The sequence below is a fragment of the Adiantum capillus-veneris genome, chromosome 4 (assembly GCF_014529385.1).
Source record: "Adiantum capillus-veneris isolate H3 chromosome 4, ASM1452938v2, whole genome shotgun sequence".
In the NCBI taxonomy this organism is placed as follows: Eukaryota; Viridiplantae; Streptophyta; class Polypodiopsida; order Polypodiales; family Pteridaceae; genus Adiantum; species Adiantum capillus-veneris.
The window spans coordinates 175,093,016-175,110,213 of NC_140934.1; positions in this window are offsets into that span (position 1 = coordinate 175,093,016).

Consider the following 17,198-nt stretch of genomic DNA (forward strand, 5'->3'; position numbering starts at 1 on the left):
GGTGGGGAAAGAGAGAGGAGAGAAATGGAGGTGATAGGACTTTTCATAGTGGGTTAGTGTTAGTAGAGTTAGTATTAATTTACAAATGGAATTGGATATTTACAATGGGAGTATCCATGTAGGATACAAATAAGGAAGGAAAACTCTTAAGAGGTAAGAAAATGTGGATTTCTTACAAGGTTGATGCTCCAAGTGTCTTGAGTAGGGCCAATTTTGACGCTTGTTGACGGTCCACTAGCTTTGACGGTACATTATTTCTCCACTCTTGACCTTCCTTGAGAGACAAGGTAATTGAAGCTGAGTAATCAACCACCATGATGCTGTCTTTTAAGAGAAGAGGCTGAATTTTGTGGTTTTTTTGATAGATATGGGTAATTTGGAGGAGGAAAAATGAGACTAGATGGTCAATTTTGGAATGGAATTGTGTGTGGGAGGTATGAGTTCACCATGGTTTCTCTTATTCTTCAAGGTTGAGGAGAAGGTGAGTAGGGTGCAGAGAGGAGTGGTGAGAGAGGTGGGGATGATGAGTAGAGAAGTGTGTGTGAAAGAGGAAAATGATAAAGTGGAAGAGAGAGTGTGGTTGCATAGCATGGGAAAACTGGGGTCCACTAATAAAATCATAGCTCACAGCTCGTAGCTCAAAAAAATATGAAAAAATTTGAGGCAAAAGCTCAACCCATGAGCTACAACTTTTGTTTGTATCACCTTTTCAAATTCAGAGAGTAAGTGAACTTTAAAAATTCAGCAAAACCAACCGTTTTTTTCCACTGCACAAGGTCCTTGTGGGGTCCTTCTTTGGATGATTCTTTTGAATACCTCCAAGAGTGAGCCCTCCATAGTGCATGTATGCATGCCACCTACCCTTGACCTTATTTGGTAGGTCTATAATTGAAGATATTGTTGAGATCATGATATAAGTGAATAGTACAACTAAGAAAATCAAATATTGAGGGGTCTAAAAAATATATACATGTCAAATATAAATAATATAAGTGGAAAAAATATAAAGGGGTCAAAAGAAATCTCTCTCATTATGAGGCTACCATAAAAAGATAAATATTTTTGGTGTTCTAATTTTTTAGAAAAAAAACAAAATAGATGTAGGAAGGGAAAAATCACAATAGTGAAAAAATATACACATAAATAAAACTAGTTTTTTTGGATTTTTGTTGGGGTGGAGTTACACCAAATATAAGAGAAGCTTACATGAAAATATTTCTATATGGAATAAAGAGTATGAAAAATGGTAAAAAAAATTGTGGTAATGGTGAGGCAATGTACAGAGCATAAATAACACACACCTAGGTAGAAATATTTATATAAATACCAAAATAATTATGAAAAATCCTTTTATTTAGGCCCTATATACAAAGAAATATTTACATACGCATGGGCCATAATATACTTTTTTTTTTAATTTTTTTTGGCTCAACTAGCCCAATGACTAGCTAATTGAGGGTTTTTTTATTTCAGTAAGGAGATATGGGAAAAGTCCCCTAACTCACACGCACCTATATACAGTGAAAGGGTGAGGGTAACCACAGTGTTTGAGTGATTTGATAGGGTGAGATAACTCACTATGGCAATTACAGAGAGCCGAAAAACGGCTATCGTTAGCCCTCCCCCAGGATGATGGTATATTCATGTACCATCATAGAGCATCTTTTCCAAAGAGAGTGCTTCAGAGTCCTTGACGAGATCTTCATTGTTTGGCCCCTCAGAATTTTGGCTGGAGTTACACTCATGCTTCATGTAACAATACTTACATGAGACAGCGGCCTTTGGACAGATCTTTGGTAGATCCTTTGGTAGAAGGCGACTCAAATAGGGCTTCAAGCGATACCCGTTTACCTTCCTGGAGTGCTCTTTACCATTCAAGTCCATAAGCTGATAGTAACTAGAATTGAAAGCCTTCTTGACTATGTATGGCCCTTGCCATCTAGTTTCAAACTTGGCATCAAAACGATTGTCAAGTCGATTGTCATACCTTAGCACAAGCTCTCCTTCCTTGATGCCTTTGTCCTTCAGTTTCTTGTCGTGCGTTTCTTTCGCTTGTGTAGCTTTCCTCTTGTAGCACTCATATGCTGCTTCTCTTTTCCACTCAAGCTCCACTAACGTAAGAAGTTGATCCATCCATGCTTCTTGATCATCTTGTGCTGATTTTCCATGAAGTCGCATTGTTGGAATGTTTAGCTCAATTGGCTGTAAAGCCTCTTGACCATAGACCAAGTGAAATGGTGTGAACTCCGTGGCTTCCCTATATGTGGTTCGATATGCCCACAAGGCACCATCCAAGAAGTCATCCCATAACTTTGTCTTGTTTTTCACCATCTTTCTAATGATGCCTGCAATGACACCATTAGCTTTTTCTACCAAACCATTTGATTGGGGATAGTAGGGTGTACTGTGACGATGTAGAATGTGAAGTTCTTCACAGAATTCTGTGAGCAATCCTTTTCTAAACCCTGGACCATTATCAGAAACAATCTCCAAAGGTGTGCCAAATCTACAACAAATGTGAGTGTAGACGAATTTGCTCACTGTCCTCTCATTTACCTTTGCCACACTTTGTGCTTCCACCCACCTAGTCATATAGTCTACAGCCACTAGAATGTAGAGTTTACCATTTTTTGTCCTAGGCAGAGGACCCATAGCATCAATGCCCCACTTTTCAAAGGGTCCATTTGCAAGTACGATTTGCCTTGGACCATAAACCAATCTTCTATTCCCATTTACCTGACAATTGTGACAACTTTTACACCAATGTTGGACATCCACATGCAGACTTGGCCAAATATACCCCGCAAGAAAAATCTTCTTCACAGTTAATTCTTGGGCAAAATGACCACCACATGCTTCTTCATGCAAACCTTTTAGAATGGCTAGAATTTCCTCAATAGTTGGTACTCTTCTGCATACTTGATCCCTCCCTCTTTGATAGAGGGAGCCTTCTAGGGAGAGATATGCGCTTGCCTTCTTCATGAGTCTCCTCTTCTGAGCCTTCGTGAAGTCTTGTGGAAACTCGCCCTCCAAAATGTAGCTAATAATGGGAGTCAATGACTCCAATCCCCGGTATCTTGGTTGTTTGACAGTTGCTGCCACCATGATGACCTATACTTCTTTCTCAACACATGTAACTACTTGCTGTGCAAGTAAATCGGCATCTTCATTCTGTTTCCTAGGAATATGATATAGTTGCACTTCTTCAAATTGATTAAATAGCCTACGAATGGCATGAACTTTTGTCCGTAAGCTTTCATTCTTGCATGCCCAAATGCCTAAAATCTGTTTAACAATGAGAAGTGCATCTCCCTTTACCATGAGGCGTTGTATCCCTTGGCCAATGCACATCTTCAAACCATGAATTAGTGTGTCGTATTCTGCTTCATTGTTGCTAGCTGAACATGGTAGATTGAACTTCTCTTTCATGACCACCTCTCCACTTGGGTTGAGCAACACTAGCCCTCCCCCTGCTTTTCCTATGGCTCGACGAAAAGCTCCATCAAAGAACAAGGTAAAAGCATTAGGAATACTTTTTGGTGGTGGTAATGGTAGGGTCTTTACTTCAGGCACCTTAATCTCCTTTTCATGCACCCTATAAGTGAGAATCCCTGCCAATTGTGCACGCACACTATCTTCTACCTTGAAAGAGTATTGAAACTCTTGCAACTCCATAATCCACTTTGAGATCCTAGTACTAAGATTCATTTGAGATGACACCCAAGGGAACAAATTCTCTGCGGTGAGAATTACAAAAGGTTTTGGGAGCAAGTAGGATCTAAACTTCCTTATCGCAAACATGAGAGAAAGCATCATGAGTTCTGCCTCCGTGTAGCCTCTCTCCAAAGCATTCATGACCCTACTAGAAAAGTAGATGGGTCGCATCCTGGTACTGTGGGGATCTTGTTGTAATAAAACTGCACCAATTGTTTCCTTCCCAACACTAGAGCTAACAAAGAATGTGTACTCCCAACATGGAGGCATGAGTGTTGGTAGATCTGACAAAATGACTTTAATGTTACAAAAATACTCTTCAAGCTCATCAGACCATGCAAATTCTACTTGTTGTGTCAACTTTTGCAAAGGATGAAGCAACTCTGAGGCTAAGTGAATGAAGCGTGACATATACTTCACCTTCTGAATGAAAGAGATGACCTCCTTAAGACTCTTCGGTGATGGGAGCTCAATAAGAGCCTTTGCCTTTGAAGGATCCACCTCAATGCCTTTCTAGGAAACCTTGTGACCGAGCAAGATCACTTCATCCTCACCTATGTGGCACTTGTCGGGGTTGAGTTGACCTCCCATGTCGTAGATCTTCTTTAAACCTTCTTCTACCCTTTGTAGATGCAATGATTTTGACCTATAAATGCAGAAATCATCAATGAACACCCTAATTGACTTTCCAAAGAATGCTTGAAACACCATGTTCATGAAACGTTGGAATGTTGCAGGAGCATTTGTCAGACCAAATGGCATGACTCTAAAAGCATAACAACCCCAAGGAGTGATAAAGGTTGTTTTCAATTGATCTTCCAATGCGATACCTATTTGAAAGTAGCCTGAGTAGCCATCACACACAGTGTACTTCTCATGACCAGCTACCTCATTTAGTATCTCATCCTGAAATGGGAGGGGAAATTGATCTCCTTTTTTTGCCTCATTGAGTGGACGGTAATCCACACACACCCTCCACTTTCCATTTTTCTTAGGAGTGACAACAACAGGAGAGACCCACTCTGAATTCTCCACTGGATAAATGAAACCTGCTGCTAAAAGCTTCCTTACCTCCTTGAGTAGAGCCTGTTCCTTTATAACTCCTAGCCTTCATAGCTTCTGAGCTTTAGGTGTGGCCTCAGGCTTTAACTCAATCTTGTGTTGAACAACATCTACCCCACGCACGTCGGTGTAGTCTTTAGCAAAAAGCCTAGGAAACTTCCTTAGCACACATTTGAAATCCTCTCTTTCATCCTTTGTAAGTGTTGTTGATAGCATACCTTCCAACATCCCTTCATCTTGAACACCTTCATTCTCTTGAGGACCTACCTCCTCCAAGCCTTGACAAGAGGTCTCTTGGTTGCTTGGCTTAAACCTTACCCCCATGACTTCGATGGAAGACTCCTCTTCAGTAATGCTGCCGCTACTTTCTTCTTCTGAAGTGCTATCGGTCCAACCTTCTTCCGTCTCACTTTGAGATGATTCTTCATGGAGCTCCTCTTGGCATTGCTCCTTCATGTCAAAGACAACCTTCTTATGATTGTCATTCCTGCAAATTAATTTCCCACTCCCCCAATCCTGCAAAGCTCGCATTTTCATTAGCCATGGTCTTCCTAGGATAAATGGGTAACCATTTCCCTTGGTAGACATGACATAGAAATCCACTGCCTTCTTAATGCCAAAGGCCTCCACAAAAACATTTTTACAAATGCCTACGCACCTAGCCTTGCTATTGTTTGCCATTTTCACTTTGATTTCAGGTGTCTCATGGATGTGCATGCCTAGTCTTTGCATGAGCCCTTCTGTCATGATGCAAATTTGTGCACCCCCATCCACTAGACCTTTCCTAACCAATCTTCCTTTTATGTAACAATCTAGCACAGGTGTAATATCCTCGTTCATTTCAGCATGTGCAATTTTTACAACAGGAAAACTCTCTTTTACCTTTCTCCTAGTGCTAACTGCCTTTGTTAAATCCCTCCTAACTTGTGGGCATAATGCAAGAAACTGAGGCCATGAGATATCAGGACCCTTACCTTGCATGTCTTCCAACAGGTTGTATGGAGCCATACCATGTCCAAGAGGGAAGTCTTGGAGGTTGATACAACGTCGAGTCCTCTTGGTTTCATTGGTCTCCTTTGCCTTTTTGCCTTGTCCATGGTCACTCTATGATGTGACTCCTTCTTTCTCTTTACCTTTCCCTCGGCCACGTTTAATGCCATTGGCTTCCATGTCAACCTCATTTGAATTTGTCACCTCTACCACATGCACATTTGGATCTAGCAAAGGTGGAACTCTTTCTACCCCTTGTGGAGGTGGTCTTGGTCCATTTGGCCTTTGTAGAAGCCTTGGTTGTTGACCAGCTCCTTCTCCTGCATTCATCACTGGGTAATTCAAGCTAGGTCTCCCTGGCTCTCCACGGGGCCAAGGACAATTATACATCCCATGTCCAGACTCTCTGCAATTCCAACATTGCAAGACTCTCCTAATTCGTGACTCTCTCTCTTCTGACTTCTTTGCTTGTCCCTTTGGACCTACAGCTTGTGCAAGGTGAATTGACAGGCTGCTTAAAGATTCATTTAACTTCTCAATCACTTCAGCCGTTACCTCAGGAAGCTCCCTAGGTGTTGATGCTTGTGACTTACCTTTGGGTCTAAGAACTTCTATTGGAACCTCTCCCCTTAAGCACTTGAGTTTCCTATACTTCTCAGCAGCCCTAGTTTCCGCTGCATCAAAGGTAGCAGGTGCACCCGCCTCAACTTTTACCTTAAGGTCAGGAAAGAGTCCGGCTATGAACCTCTCCTTCTTTAGAAATTCTGCACCATCACCAGGGTTAGCAACATTTCGTATCCATAGAGCCCAAAGACGTAGGAACTCTTGCTTGTACAAGTAGTAGTCATCTAAGTCTTTTTGCTTATGAGAAACAATGTCTTGCCATAATTTCTGAGTGTTTTGGGGATCAAAGAAGTATTTCTTGAAACGATTCAAAACTTCCGTGTAATTCCCTTTAACTTCCTCAGGCAAAGAGTCAAACCAAGTGCTAGCATCTTTCCTAAGGACCACCTCAAACATTTCTACACGTTCTTGATCAGTTACTATCCTCTTGATACGGCAAGACATCTTGAAATTCGCTAGAAATAATTCTGCATCCTCTCCAGGCTCTCCAAAGAAAAGAGGATATCCAGACATTTGGCGTTGGCTCTCCATTGAATTGATTTCAAAGTGACGCGTTTTTGTTTTTCTTTCTTAAAAAGATTTACACAATAATGTATCTAGCTTGCAATCTATTCTACAACAAAATAAAGATATTCACATCAAACGACCTATGATAATCAATAAGAGGTAGGATGACAGGGTTTGGTGATGCGAGAATTTCTCCTACTCTTTGGGCACCAAACATGAACACCATACGTTGTTGAAAATGGATTTTCCTACTAATTGCAATGTTTATTCTAATGTGTGGAGTGAAATGGAAGGGGAAAACCTCTATTCCTGGGCCATTATCCATTGTCTATGCATGACCTAATGCTTAAAACAAAAAAAAAATATAGACGTCCAAACTAAGGTCGTACCTAATGAGAGGCAAAATAAAAGGATTTACTGAAGCGTTTAGCTCGGCCAACCTAAGAGGACCTAAAATTCTACGAATGACACGTTGAAATTGCAACTTAGTACTAACAATTATGTGTACCTTTTGCCTTCCAATGGGAATGAAGGGATCATACAAATTTTCGTGATTCATGCAAACTACTTGACTATGCTAAAGGTTGATTCTACACAAAAATACACAAGCCGTCCTCCGTGGGGGCACCAATTTGAGGCGGTCCGGGGCGGGCAACAAGAAGAGCAACCTCTAGACACCCTTCAAGGCTCCCGTGCTGCTCAATGGGGCTGGGGCACAACACAACACAAACCAAAACAACAAACCCACAGCCAAATCCCAACTACACAAGGGGCACCACCTAGTTTAAGAGCGAACTAGGACGCAAAAGAGGAGAATCGTTAGAGCAACCCACACACAAGCAAGGAATTTACACTAACCCTAACACCAATGGAACACTCTCACACACTAAAACACGAGAGAGAGAGAGAGAGAGAGAAAGAGAGAGAGAGAGAGAGAGAGAGAGAGAGAGAGAGAGAGGGAGAGAGATAGTGCTCGGGCTGCTTTGAAACGTATCGGCAATGATCAAGCAAACACAACTATATATTTAAGAAAGAGAGAGAAAGGGGGAGGGGGTGCTTGTTGCATTAATACCTTCTTACAAATCTGTCATGACAAATCAAAGTGAGATTAGTATTTGTTCAACATAGCTTGCGTAAATTTCACCACAACACATCATAAGAAAAGCCACCCCCAATCACTGTCTTAAAGCCATGGGAGTCCTCTTCACCCTGTCGCCCTCTTACAGTATGTGGGATTTATGGCTAGATTGATGACAACACCAGAGACAAGCTATCAAGAACTTAACAAAAAACACCAAGACACTTACGCATCATTGTTGTCCATTACTTCACGTTGGAAGGGAGACAAAGTATCCAAGCTTAGTCCAAATCCACCCTCCTTGATTCAGCAAATGTTGGGCTTACACTAGTAGGAGAAATGATAGATTTCCTACTCTCAATTGAATGATCACTCTCTCTCTTACAATGGCATAGAGTTCCCTTGCTAATCCCCTATTACAACACATGCACATGCATAAGACAATGAGTTTCCACTCAAGAGCTCCTTCTAGAGAGGTTGAGCTTGGCTTCTCAAGCTATAGCATAGTGCTCTTGCTTATGGCTCCCCCCTGTTGTGCTAGCTACACCCTCCTTTTATAGCAATTTTGAAGGCTAGGGTTACTCCTCTAACCATGGTTGGGTTAGATTTTCAGCAATTTATCTAATTTCTTTTGCTTGGAATTATCAAGAAGTTGGTGGGGAAAGAGAGAGGAGAGAAATGGAGGTGATAGGACTTTTCATAGTGGGTTAGTGTTAGTAGAGTTAGTATTAATTTACAAATGGAATTGGATATTTACAATGGGGAGTATCCATGTAGGATACAAATAAGGAAGGAAAACTCTTAAGAGGTAAGAAAATGTGGATTTCTTACAAGGTTGATGCTCCAAGTGTCTTGAGTAGGGCCAATTTTGACGCTTGTTGATGGTCCACTAGCTTTGACGGTACATTTTTTCTCCACTCTTGACCTTCCTTGAGAGACAAGGTAATTGAAGCTGAGTAATCAACCACCATGATGCTGTCTTTTAAGAGAAGAGGCTGAATTTTGTGGTTTTTTTGATAGATATGGGTAATTTGGAGGAGGAAAAATGAGACTAGGTGGTCAATTTTGGAATGGAATTGTGTGTGGGAGGTATGAGTTCACCATGGTTTCTCTTATTCTTCAAGGTTGAGGAGAAGGTGAGTAGGGTGCAGAGAGGAGTGGTGAGAGAGGTGGGGATGATGAGTGGAGAAGTGTGTGTGAAAGAGGAAAATGATAAAGTGGAAGAGAGAGTGTGGCTGCATAGCATGGGAAAACTGGGGTCCACTAATAAAATCATAGCTCACAGCTCGTAGCTCAAAAAAATATGAAAAACTTTGAGGCAAAAGTTCAGCCCACGAGCTTTAACTTTTGTTTGTATTACCTTTTCAAATTCGGAGAGCAAGTGAACTTTAAAAATTCAGCAAAACCGATCGTTTTTTTCCACTGCACAAGGTCCTTGTGGGGTCCTTCTTTGGATGATTCTTTTGAATACCTCCAAGAGTGATCCCTCCATAGTGCATGTATGCATGCCACCTACCCTTGACCTTATTTGGTAGGTCTATAATTGAAGATATTGTTGAGATCATGATATAAGTGAATAGTACAACTAAGAAAATCAAATATTGAGGGGTCTAAAAAATATATACATGTCAAATATAAATAATATAAGTGGAAAAAATATAAAGGGGTCAAAAGAAATCTCTCTCTTTATGAGGCTACCATAAAAAGATAAATATTTTTGGTGTTCTAATTTTTTAGAAAAAAAACAAAATAGATGTAGGAAGGGAAAAATCACAATAGTGAAAAAATATACACATAAATAAAACTAGTTTTTTTGGATTTTTGTTGGGGTGGAGTTACACCAAATATAAGAGAAGCTTACATGAAAATATTTCTATATGGAATAAAGAGTATGAAAACTGGTAAGAAAAATTGTGGTAATGGTGAGGCAATGTACAGAGCATAAATAACACACACCTAGGTAGAAATATTTATATAAATACCAAAATAAATTATGAAAAATCCTTTTATTTAGGCCCTATATACAAAGAAATATTTACATACGCATGGGCCATAATATACTTTTTTTTTTTTTTTGGCTCAACTAACCCAATGACTAGCTAATTGAGGGTTTTTTTATTTCAGTAAGGAGATATGGGAAAAGTCCCCTAACTCACACGCACCTATATACAGTGAAAGGGTGAGGGTAACCACAGTGTTTGAGTGATTTGATAGGGTGAGATAACTCACTATGGCAATTACAGAGAGCCGAAAAACGGCTATCACTACCAAAGAGTCCCTCCTAAGTCCTAGTGCTGCTTTTTTCCCTCTATTGCGACACCCTACCTCTCTATCAGCTCGCAGCCCTGCTCTCATGCATTGCAATAGCCCCCAATTCCCTCATGGCAAGTAGTTTTCTGCTTACGGCTCTCTCCCCCTAGAGAGCAGCGCCATCTGTTTTTGGTTTTGGTAGCCTCCAGCCTTCAACACCTCCTCTATAACCGTCCTCAGGGCTCGGTTCTCAATACCCGAGGGTCACCAACCCCCTTCTCTGCAACTGGCGAATAGCAACCTCTCTTGGTCAAAACCTCTCCAAAACTGGCCTAGCCTGCCTTCTTGCCTCCCCTCGCAACTGTTCTTGGCTCTGATTTATGCGCAGGTCTCCGCCTAATCTGTACTGTGAGTCCCCCCACAACTGCCGGCTTCCCTCTTGCTCACGATCCTGCTCAGCTGTGCTCCTCAGTGGCGCATTCCCTATAACCGACCCCCGCTCTTGATGGCGACCTCCATCCTGGCATGCCACCCCGTGGCCGTCACCTCCTCATAAAACTCCTGGCTTGCCTGCAACTGCTGCCCCGTGCCTTCTCCTCCGCTCCTCAGGTGGCGCAACCTATTTCTCTCCACGCCCACCACCCTGTGGCCCTTTGATGGCATCTCCTACATGCGCTTTCCACTTGCGTAACCTTCCTTCATGCAGGCGACCAGATGGCGCCACGTTCCCACTGGTTTGCTCGTTTTTTGTTGCATGCTTCTTGAAAAAAAAGTCTTTTTTTTTTAAATTTTAATTCCTTATTCCCACGAGAAAAGCAAGCCACGGTTGTGTGAAGCTCCGCATTTACTAAATCATAATCGAATGCAATAGTTACCTGATGATTGGCAAAATGTTTGCTTCACGCTCATGAAAAACTTTGAGATGGCTGCCCTTGATGCCCCATCTGACACACACACTATAGTGGTGTCATCAACCACCAATCGGCAACGTGTCGGGCTCCAACTTTAACCTAGCACAAGTGTTTTCCAAACATCCCAATTGACAAGCCGCAAAAGTGAAGTCGTAGAGTACACTGAGGCTAGACTTCACGTACTCATAAACATCTTGATGATTAGACGTCCAAAACCATGGCCCAACCTATAATGTGCCACATCTGGCATACAAATCTTGATGGTGCTTACTGTACCCTGCATCTAGTAGCTCCTCAAGCAGTGAGTCATCAGCTTGATAACTTTCACACAGGTGTCGCTCGCTTCTCCTTGGGTCGACAATCTTTGGGTGCAGCAACGTAGCCAGACACCACATTTGTAGTCTATTATTTTGCGAAGCTAGTGTAGTAATACTCTGTGTAAATCTTGATTACAGAGTAGTGGATCAATCCCCTGAGTTGTAATTCTGTCCTAATGATTGTAAAGGTCTACGTGAACTGTCCACTGGCCATTTAGAATGCCCTAGGTATAAAGATCAATAACTTTAATGTGAAAAGAAGGCTTATTTTTAGAAGAAAGGAGCTTCGTAAAACATACGCTCAAGCTACGAGCTGCTCCAACTTGTAAACGATGCAACTAATGATTTGGTAATCCGTTTTCAATTCCAAAACTTACATTGTGTTCCTCTTTCTTTGCTCTTTCAATTAAGTGTAAGCATTATCAGTTTTGCTATGGTTTGCGACTACGCATATGTGTTGGATCCCAACAGTGGTATAAATTCCCTTTGTAATGACTATCAAATTCCCTTTTTAATGCCAATGATGTCTACCATCTTTATCCAATTGTTTGGATTATGTATAGATTTATTAGTTGGTCAGGACGCAATGCGTTTCCACTTTGTAATTATGATGAGTAGAACTCACTTAAAACCCCATGTACATTTTGAGCTAAGGTGACTAAAGTATAAAGGTCACCTTAGAACCATTTTTTAATAACATTATTTTTTATTAATTCTGCGTCGTACGGGTCTGCGAGAGAGAGAGAGAGAGAGAGAGAGAGAGAGAGAGAGAGAGAGAGAGAAAGTGTGTGTGTGATATTATCCTCTTTGCTACGCGCATCTCCCTCACCGGATTGACGAAGCGACCACACCATCGCGGTAGCCTCTCTGAGAGCTACGCGCCCACGCCACGCATTCGCACCTTCGAGCTGTTCGCGAGCGATCCTTCCACTGCCTTGTTTTGCTTGTAACTGGCACAAACAGTGTCTATTTTCAACAATCAAGTACTTTATGGAACGAGGGAGAGATTAGCTACGCATAGATACTCATAGACTTAGGTTTCGCACACTTTTAGATTATGACTTGTGAGTCTATCGCAACTGTATTCGAGATAACTAGGGTTAAAATCTGGTGAGATTGGACTTATAGGTAAGTGTATCCTAGTGAGAGACTGGTGCCTAACAAGTTTGGAGTGATTCCGAGTTCATTTGATGTGTAAACGGTGTTATGAGCGTTTAGGGATATAGTGGGTTGGAGTTAACAAGGATTAGTGATTGATGCATCATAGAAGTGCGTATGTGTAGGTTGGTCTCAGCCTGACAAGCTAACGAGATTGCCTGTGTGCACCTACAGGTTAGTCGTGTCACCGGATGACAAGTATGATGTCTGTGTCATGCTTGTGAGCATGAACAGGGGAGTAGTTTGTCCTAAAACATTGGCGCCGTTGCCGGGGACACAAGACCTTAAGTAGGGAGATCTACGTCACTCATGTGATGGTTAGCTTACTTTAGTTTCGACTAGAGAGAGCTTAAACTTTTAGAACAAGATCCAGGAGAGGGTATCCTGAGGTCTAGTGGATAGCCAAGAAGCCTGTGTCTTGTCGAGGGTCTGTGACTAGTTAGATTTAGTTAGGTAGGATAATGTGGCGTTATGGTTTTATGGTTTTGAGTGCTTGTTATGGTTGTGTAGAAATAGTGTAGAAAAACGATGTAAAAATGCAAAACAAACAAAAAGAAGAAACAATGAGGTTGTTTGCTTGCCTTGAAAGCAAAACCCACACCATATACTCTTTGAGGGTGTGAATAGAGTAGACATTTGGATTTATGATCCAACGCTTGAAAAAACGTTAAAATTGCGACCAAAACCAACAAAAGAAACAAGGGATTGCCATAAGAAAACACTAAGTGAACCTAGAGAGGCCAAAAAGAGATATAACCACTAGCCTGGGGTAAACTGATTGTGTCATGATGTACAACTGATATTCACAAGCTTAAGTTGAAGTGTCATCAAATTTGCATCACTTTAAGTGCATTTGAGTTATGAATTTGCCATAGAAAAGTGAAATTGTCAAGTGTTTGAGTCCAAGGTCAAAAATGAGTCCAAATTCAGTGAAACTCAGGGGATAGAATTATATGGGCACAGGGAACACAACTGTCCAAAAACAGTAAAAAAATCACATCCCAATTGCTCTCTGGTGAGTCTATCGCGATAGACTAGTGATTTGGAGATAGACTAACAATCTGGAAAAACAATTTATACCACAGGTTGAACACATCCATACAAGGGTGCTCACAAAAATTGAGTGAATTTGGACACCATCTTGACCACCAAACCTCAAGACTGGTGTTTAGAGTCTGAATTTAGAGACATAGTGGCAAGAAGGCTTTGACCAAATGTCCAAACAGTGCACAAACTTGTCAATGCACTATACAGGGAGTGGGGAAACCAGCTGTGGAGAGAACTTGTGAAAAAGGCCAACACTGGAGAAATTTGTCAGTCTATCACGATAGACTTGGGAAGTAGGGGCTAGGGACCTTATTTTTCAAATCCCTCCTAGGGATAGCTTTAGCAGAGCCTAAATAGCATACACACCAAATTTCAAGGTGTTTAGATCACTGAAAGTGAATCTAAGGCCTAGGTAGAGAATCAAGATCTAACAAAAACACTAAAATTGGCCCAAAACCCAAACCAAGTGTCCAAATTTCATAAAACTTGAGGGATAGACTCTAGAGAGTAAGGGGAACCCAAAGGTGAAGTCACAATTTTAAATTGACTTATACTGAGGAATCTGTCAGTCTATCGCAATAGACTCAGAAAGGGGTGATTCAGACTACAAATTGTGACTATCAGTCAGGACATACTTGTCACATAGATCCCAACCCTCATTTCACATTTGAAATTGGACCACCAGACGACCTTGAAACACCCATTGGGGAGAAAAACACAAATTGGCTAAGACTGACCAGTTGTCATAAAAAAATTATTGATGTACATAATTGAAAGATTTTTTCCTGGTTCAAGGAAACCCTTGTGAACAGACTAACCATACATGTGTAGATTCCAGAAGGAGATCATCACATAACTGAGCAGGCAGGAGAAGTCCAGGTAAGCTTTAAGTTCGCAATACAGCTTTAAGTCTTATGTATTTAAGGTCAGAAGCCTTTTTTAAGTCAGGAACTAAAAGTGTCAAAAGTCAAGTAAGCACCACGTCCACTGAAGAGAGTGTAACTCAGGCAAGGCTAGATCCACTAGCACCGATTAAGGAGGAGGGTAGTGATACTAACACTTCGTCACACAAGTCCTTCTTCATGATGGGTAGTCAATAGCAAGGAGGTGTCTCCTATGAAGGACCAATGCCAGGAGGAAGCACCTCCCTAAATCCTTTGAACGATTCCAGGTTCACTGTAATCTTCTTAGAAGGAACAAACTCGAGGGGAGCCTAAGTTTATTCTTACTATCGAGGACGCAAGTGTATTTGTATTAAAGAAAGACCGGCTCAGAGACTGGAGATAATTCGAGTCTATGATGATGGAGATAGATTCTGAAATGAAAAAGGGAACCACTATCTGATAGTTAGTAACCCTGAGGATTACAACAGATATGGAGATAACGTGGCAAAAGGGAAAATGGTTTCAGAAACCTAAGAACCGCCTCCAAACATTGATCGACCTGGAGCGCTTTTTATGTATGATAAGAAAACAACCAGGGTCTCAACCTATAATGAGAATGTGGGGATTTACAAGCATGAGAGCGAGGGAATAGTCTCTTACTTCTGATGCAAAGAACCCTACCCAAACGAATTAAGCAAAGACAAGGTTCTTTACTTATTCTCTTATGAAATTGCTATGGGGAAGGATATTGTTTTTGTTGATAGGTACGGGCGAGAAAACACACGTGTTCTCCCAGAGGAGGTAGAAAAGGCAACGATTCCAGGAGCATCAACATATGCCCCTAAAGAAATACCAAGAGCCACCTACACCCCTAGCAAATTAACAAATCCATTTTCAAAAGAGTATGACATGGCCTCACATTCTACCCGACAACCGACGTTCAACTACCAGGACCAGCCAGCTACCCAGCCATCATTGCAGGCATGGCTTCGACAGAGTGCAACATTAGAACAAGACCGAAACCGAGATGGTTATCAAGCCGCACAAGGGCTAAGGGATTTACAAGAACCACCACTCTATTCATGGTATCAAGGAGAGAGTAAGCCAAAGACTCAAGGGTCAACAGAGCCTGGAAGACCACCCATAGAACGCGTTCAGAGAGATGAACCATCTCTGGCAAGAACTGTTAGAAATGATGGCTTAGGAGCACCACTGGGAGAGAAACCTCGCCACTACAGAAGACCAGAGGAGGTATATCGACTAGGACGTGGAGATCCAATGATGAGATTTGTAGACCATCGTAGAATTAGACCTTCTCAAGTGCAAAAATGGGTAAACAAGAGATACACGGGAAACAAGGATCCAAGAGATCATGTAGCAGCCTTTGTGCGTGTAATTAGAGTTGAAGAGGTGTTAGACTTCCCTACCCAATTTGCAGGGTTTGGATAGCGAAGAGACTTTGAGACTATGGAGGAGGTGTTTGACGAGTTTATTGAGGAATTCTCACAAAGGGGAATAGCTCATAATACTATCTCACAAATCCACAAATTCAAACAAAAAGAAGGGGAATCTGTGAGAAAGGCAACCCTAGGACTAAAAAGATATGTTAAGTTCTGCCCTGTGGAAGAACTGCCAACTCAGTCCATACTTATGCTTATATTTATTCAAGGACTGAAGAATGCAAATCTCTAGAAGGACTTACATATGAAGAGGAGTACGACGTTAAATGAGTTAACTAAGGAGGATCTTTACCTTGTAGACAATTGCACGGTCTACAAAGAGGGTGAATTTAAGGATCTTGACGACGATTCATCCTCACAACAAAGTGGAAGCAAGTCCATTAAGACAACACCAAAAGGAGAAGTAGTTGTAAGTGTAGCCGGGCTACAATGTCACTTTCACAGGACACAGTTAGTATAGTTGGTCCAGGCTGGTTCACACTGGACGGACCCTCTGGACCGTCTAGCCTAGGAGTGACACGTGGCAGGGTACCAACGGTGGTCTAGTGGACCTCGTGGCCAGGTCACCACATGGCTGACATTTATGAGCCGTTGGTGGCTCTTTATGGTGGTACATAGGAGTGGTAGCGGTTGGTCATCGGATCTTCTTCTTCACCTTTGGTCCAGCATCGTTCGGGAGGTAAGGAGTCTTACACAGAGCACAGCTTCACCATCCTTGCACATCTGAGCCTCGACACCCCATTTGTACCTGTGAGTCCTGGGCTGGAGCGGAGTGTGCTGCCACGCCAGAGTCTGTACATGGTTCTTTGAGCTAGTCGAGTCCACATGTTCTGGTCCACTGTTGTGTCTCGGTTGTTATCCATGGTTTCTGTGTTGTTATCCGTTGTTTCTGTGTTTCATTCTGTTTGAGAGAGTTTTCATTTGTTTGAGTGAGATTGTCACGCACATTGCACTGAGGGGCACCCACACTGTATAGAGCACGACGCATTATCCGCGCTACAGGTGCTCTCATTTTGGCGATCACGGTGGGACCTCAACTGAAATCTCACTCTGTGAGGTGCAAATCTTGAAGCTAGTTAGGTTTATCTAGCTTCGCCTACCTTCGCCAACCTTGCCTTGCACTGTTCTTCTCTCGCCTAGTCCAACTGGTCTAGTCCCCTCTCGCCTGGTCCAACTGGTCTAGTCCTCTCCCGCCC